We start from the raw sequence: 6000 nt of genomic DNA, 5'->3' as shown, positions 1-6000 counted from the left end.
CTCTCCTTGTAATTTGTGATGATACTCTTCCAGCCTGTGAGGCACCTGATCATGGTGTGTCCTCTGGTGTGCCAGGCCTCACCAGAAAGATGGTGCTGACTGAATCCTAAGGATTCCTAACTTTCAGATCATTAGTCCATCCACCTTTCACCCATACATACCTAACCTCTGATTTTCTGAGGGCCTCTCTAGATGGGGCCAGGAACCATGTTTGTTGAGGCAGTTTTAAAAACCCTTCTAAAATTTGTTTTAGTTCACTCAATATAGTGAATGACAGATGTGATTTGATCTGTCAGTGTGGATAAGTGTTTCCAGACAGCGTGGCCTTGCTCGCACTAGATGATCAGAGTTAACCTGAGCCAGTTTTAAAACAGCGTCAAACTGAACCAGTTGAAAAACACGTTTAGAAGCACTTCAGTGATCACCATTCCTGGACTAGCATCAACAGAGCCTAAATGGCTTAGTGAATGATCTCTTTAACAATTAGCTCAGCCATTATACAGAATGCTGCCCTGTCAGGGTTTCCTCTCCACTCTGAACTCTGAGGTACAGATATGGGGACCCGCATGAAAGACCCTCTAAGCTTATATTCTACCATCTTAGGTTAAAACTTCCCCAAGGTACAATTCCTTTCCTTGTCCTTGGACGGTATTGCTGCCATCACCAAGTGATTTACACAAAAATTCAGGAAAAGGGTCACTTCGAGTCCCCGTTCCCCCAAAATATTCCCCCAAGCCCCTTCATCCCCTTTCCTGGGGAGGCTTGAGAATAATATGAGTACTGACCAGATGCTTTGTCTCTAGGACACTGAAAATCAAACAGGTTCTTAAAGGAAGAACTTTATTTAAAGAAAAAGTAAAAGAATCACACCTGCAAAATCAGGATAGAAGGTAACTTTACAGGGTAATAAAAAGATTTAAACAGAGGATTCCCCTCTAGGCTCAACTTCAAAGTTACAAAAACAGGAATAAAACTCCCTCTTAGCATAGGGAAAATTCACAAACTAAAACAAAAGATAATCTAACACATTTCCTTGCCCTTACTTACAATTTCTGTAATTTTAGATGTATCATTTCACGTATGTTTTCAGGAGATGTTTTACCTGCCTGGTCTTTCTCTCCATCCAGAGAGGGAACAAACAAAGAGAGCACAAACAAAACCTCCCCCAACCTCCCAGATTTGAAAGTATCTTCTTTCCTTATTGGTCCTTTTGGTCAGGTGCCAACCAGGTTATGTGAGCTTCTTAACCCTCTCAGTACATCTGGCCAGGAGGGATTTTATGTTACTGCATACATAAAGGTTGTTACCCTTCCCTTTATATTTATGACATGCCCTAATCACTTGCTCGAGGTTTCTTTCAGCTTTTGCAGTTCATGCCAAGACTCAAGCTGCTGGTGACTATCTCTGTCACAGTGAAAAATCAATCCAGTCCCATCTATGCCATGTCCATGGGCAGCTTTTCTTTCTTAAGGTACTTTGGTATTAAACACATTTCCAAAGATAATTGTTTATGTTTAAAATCTACTGAGAGGAATGCAGGGTGAAGATGGAGGACAGATTTTGGATTTAAAAACAAAGCATATATAGTTAGTGCTATCTCTTCTTTCCAACTGTGATTTGATATACCTGATATATAGTTCCTAAATTTAATACTGATATAGACTCAGGATCATATTCTTAGCTAAACAGTAAAATAAGTATCCAGTCAGTCACTGGGCTGGATTTCCCACAGTCAGAAGCCAGATGAGGAACTGGAGAATGCATATTTGGTTGGCGGCAATGCCTATGTAAAAGCCGAAGGATGAGATTTAAATTTTATTATTATTTATCACTATAATATCTAGGTGTCTAAAATGAAGACAAGATCACAATAACTGTAAATTACTGAGAAGTAAAAATTATGCGGAAAAACATTAAAGGTGAAATTCTCACATCAGAGTCACAGGGACAATCTGAGAAAAGCAGTGCCAGTCTCTCTTTCAAGGTAGAAATGTGACTTATGAAGTTTCTTATATCCTTTGTTGAAGCATCGCCACACACCACATCTGCATTAACTTTGGTACAGAGGTGCCCAACCTACGGCTCATGAGCTATACAATGGCCCACCAGAGTATTTCATAAGGCCTGCTAAGCACCCGCTAATTTTTTCCATCGGTGCTCCAGCCCTAGAGCACCCACGGAGTCGGTGCCTATGCTAACAAGCCATTTGAATGATCTCAATTTAAAGTTGCAAGGTAAAGAAAGGCTTGTTTCCCAGTTATAAAGCCTTTCAAGCAAAACTGAAACTCTTGCAACAACACACAAAGAGGGGAGCACTATCTCACTTTCCTTCCTGCGAAAATGAATGAAAATGTCAGTGATGAAAAGGTCAGTGTTCCGGTCCCATGTGCCCAAATGGTAAAATAACTGGACCTCTTAGATGAGAATTTTGAGGACAGATTTTCTGACTTCAAGTCACACGCAAGCATCTGTTTGAAAATCTCTTTGTTGGTAACGTGGATAATGTCCCTGCCTCTCTGCAAATGGAACTGATTGAACTGCAATTTAACTCGTATTTAAAGGATATGTTTCATGAAAAGAAACTTGTGGAGTTTTACTCACTGCTGCCCAATGATCAGTTCCAAAATCTGCACAGATTTGCTAGACAAATGTGCACAATTTTCGGCAGCATACGCATCTGTGAACAAACTTTCTGTTATGAAGCTGAATAAGTCTAAGCTGTGATACCACCTAACAGCTGACCACCTGCATGCTGTACTTCGGATGAGAGTCTCTCACTTTGAGCCAAACTTCAACAAACTGGTTGCTGAGAAACAACCTAAGCCTTTTCGCTAACTCAGAAAGTGCACTCCTTATTTGTTATTAGGGAGAGGGTTATGTGTTCTCTATTGTTCTTTTTCCTGTTTTCTATCATTCTGATACACGTTTTAGGCACCAGATTTCTTTTTTTGTTTTTTACATAGACAATACTATATATAGAAACAACCTATCTAAATACATACAAAACAAGCTGAACTTAAAATATAAATCAGTACAAGGTGATTTTAAATCTTATTAAAATATGTAGAAGCTGTTTGGCCCACACAAGGTTGTGCTTAGGTTTATGTGGCCCTGCTGTATAATAAGGTTGGGTACCACTATTTTAGTGGATCCACAAAATTGAACATGGTCTGGCCAAAAAAAAGGGTTATTTACACCCTTGCACCACTGATGATGGATGGGCATGTTTACATACAGATGCCCTACTGGTAAGGTCACAAACAAACATTACCGATCTAGAATACAGGCTGGTTATGGACGCTCCCTGAAGGACACTTTCTACATTAAATTGGTTTGACAGCTAGTGGAAAATGTAATAATAATTTGCACTTGGATCATTTATCCAAGATTTTCAGTGTGTTAATAAAATCATTTAATTAAGTCTTACAACATCCCTGTGAGACAAGAAAGATAAGTTGAAGTAACTTCACTCAGTAATAAAATACAGCTAACTCTATGGTAGATTTCAGCAGCTATTTAGGAGCACGTGATGCTTTTGGACATGAAGTGAAGAATATCATATCCAATGATAACTGCAGGAGAACTTTAACAATGCAGAATGTTATTATCTAAGTTGGAATTTGGTGAGAATACGAGGACTACGATTTCTATTCTAGCAAAACATGCCCTTGGAACCTTCTTTAATATATATTTTTGGAGCTACACAATAACTACAAGTGGGTTAGGATTTCTGTTTCACCTCTGAGTCAAGTGATTTTATCTGGAGCAACATAATACCCCCTAATGCTATATAGCAGGGGTTGGCAACCTGCGGCACGTGTGCCAAAGGCAGCATGCGAGCTGATTTTTAGTGGCACTCTGCTGCCAGCCAGGGCCCCGGCCGCCAGCCCCACTCAGCCCGCTGCCTGCCTGGATGGACGGAACCCCGGGCCGGCAGCGGGCTGAGCGGCTCAGGCTGCTGCCGGTCTGGGGTTCCGTCTGCCGCCCGTGCTGCCAGTCTGGGGTTCCATCCGCCGGCCCCTGTAAATGTAAAATGTATTACTGGAACGCGAAACCTTAAATTACAGTAAATAAATGAAGACTTGGCACACCACTTCTCAAAGGTTGCCGACCCCTGCTATATAGGAACCCTCATGGACTGCTTATGCTTTGCAAATAATGAATAGTATGAGCAAATGCATAATTTAAATGAATGGTGCCTGAGAGTCTACATTGTTACACTTTTTTATTCCAGTGTAATTGCTACCCAATTTGTCCCAACCCCAGATCATGGTACTATTTTCATATTAAAGCTGTAGCTCTTGACTCACAATCCAAACATAAAAAGATTAATTTGTTTGTGGTGGAGGTTAAGACACACACACGCGCACACACACTGTTCCAAGTGAGAACTTGGAACAGTGTGTACTTGGAAAACAGAGAGACTTCTGCTCAAAAAGGTGCTTAGATGGATTTACTATTTCATGTGGAGCTATGAGAATGAAAATGTCTGTGTGAAATGTCAGTGTTGTCTTTGTCATCTTTATCCAGGAACTGTGTACATACCCTGAAAACAATAGACAGGAAAAGAATATACTGATGAATATGTGCATCACTTTCTTTCCCAACAAAGAGCCAAATGTTCCTTTAACCATTTGGAAATGGAACAATAATAAATTCAGTACTAATACCAAAGAGAATGTTTGATCTAGTGAATCACCACCATTTCCTGTAGCATGTAGGTAATCCTTGGAGGTATTTCATCCAAATCTGACCTAACTTGGTGCTATATGAATTGGGAGATCTGATGGGGATCACATCAGAAGATGGTATAGCTGTTTGCCAGCTTTCAGTTCGAGTGCTTGTAAACTGTACTACAAAAGGCTTGTTTCACACTCGGGAAGCCCCTGAGTTACAATGGTGATGGGCGTGACATATGAACCTGAACAGAACAACCCAAACCAAAAATTTAATTCAGAATTCACAGAAATATTTGCAAATATTTCCCCCAGTATTCACGTACTTCTAGTTCCATCATTTGCCACAGTAAACACAATTTGACAAAGGCTAGAACAGAAAAATTACATGATCTTTGGCATGTCTGACACAGAAAACAACTTTTTTTTAAAATTATGGTCTGGGTTGATCCATTGTGGAACAATCTTTTGGATTCAATGTTGTGACTTTGTGTGCTATTCTGTGCTAGATTGTGACATGTAGGCACAGCCTTAAGGAGAGGGCTTGTGCCTTGTGAAGTCTCACCACCTCAGTGGCTGCTTTGGGTGTGGTTGGGACTCACTTTTCTCTCCCAGATGTCTTGTTCACAAAATGTACTTACTCTCCATTAAGGGCTGGTGGAAAGTTGCAGTGAGCTTGGAGCTCTTTCGAAGACACAGGCCTACTCCTTGAATGGTACTGTCCCCAAGATTTCCATGGACCCCAGTCCATAATGCTTGTGAAAACCCATCCTCACCTCAACCTCCCCACTGGAAGAATTCAAAGAAAACTCTGAACGGAACCTGCAGCTTCTCGCTCCAGTCCATAAAATTACACTTAAATAGGTGGCAGAACACACAAAGTGCAAGCCTATGGTTTTTCTTAAAAAAATTATAGCTTCACATCAGTTCAAGAAGAAATTTGTGTGTGCAAGGAATATACTATTAGTCATATAGGTTTCACAATGATGTAGATTAGAAGTCCAATATTAGCCTCTTCATGGGATACAATATATTACATCACATCAATTTTACTGCTAATTATACATATTTATGATGCATGCTACACATTACAAACATTACCATGTATCACATTATCATTAATTGTCCCATGGGTTACATTATTGCATACCTCAATGACCTTTTTACTATGGTAGTGTACTTTATATATTAGCAGTAAAAACAATTGAAGGCTACACAAACAGATGTCATTGTACAATATGCTGGTGACAAGGTAAATTGTCACACAACAGCAATGATTAGCCATCATCATGATGGTTTTCTGAATTAGAGTCAATGTAAGCTA

Source organism: Emys orbicularis, chromosome 5 (assembly GCF_028017835.1).
Source record: "Emys orbicularis isolate rEmyOrb1 chromosome 5, rEmyOrb1.hap1, whole genome shotgun sequence".
In the NCBI taxonomy this organism is placed as follows: Eukaryota; Metazoa; Chordata; order Testudines; family Emydidae; genus Emys; species Emys orbicularis.
The sequence above is the reverse complement of the archived record's forward strand: the minus strand, read 5'-3'. Positions refer to the sequence as shown.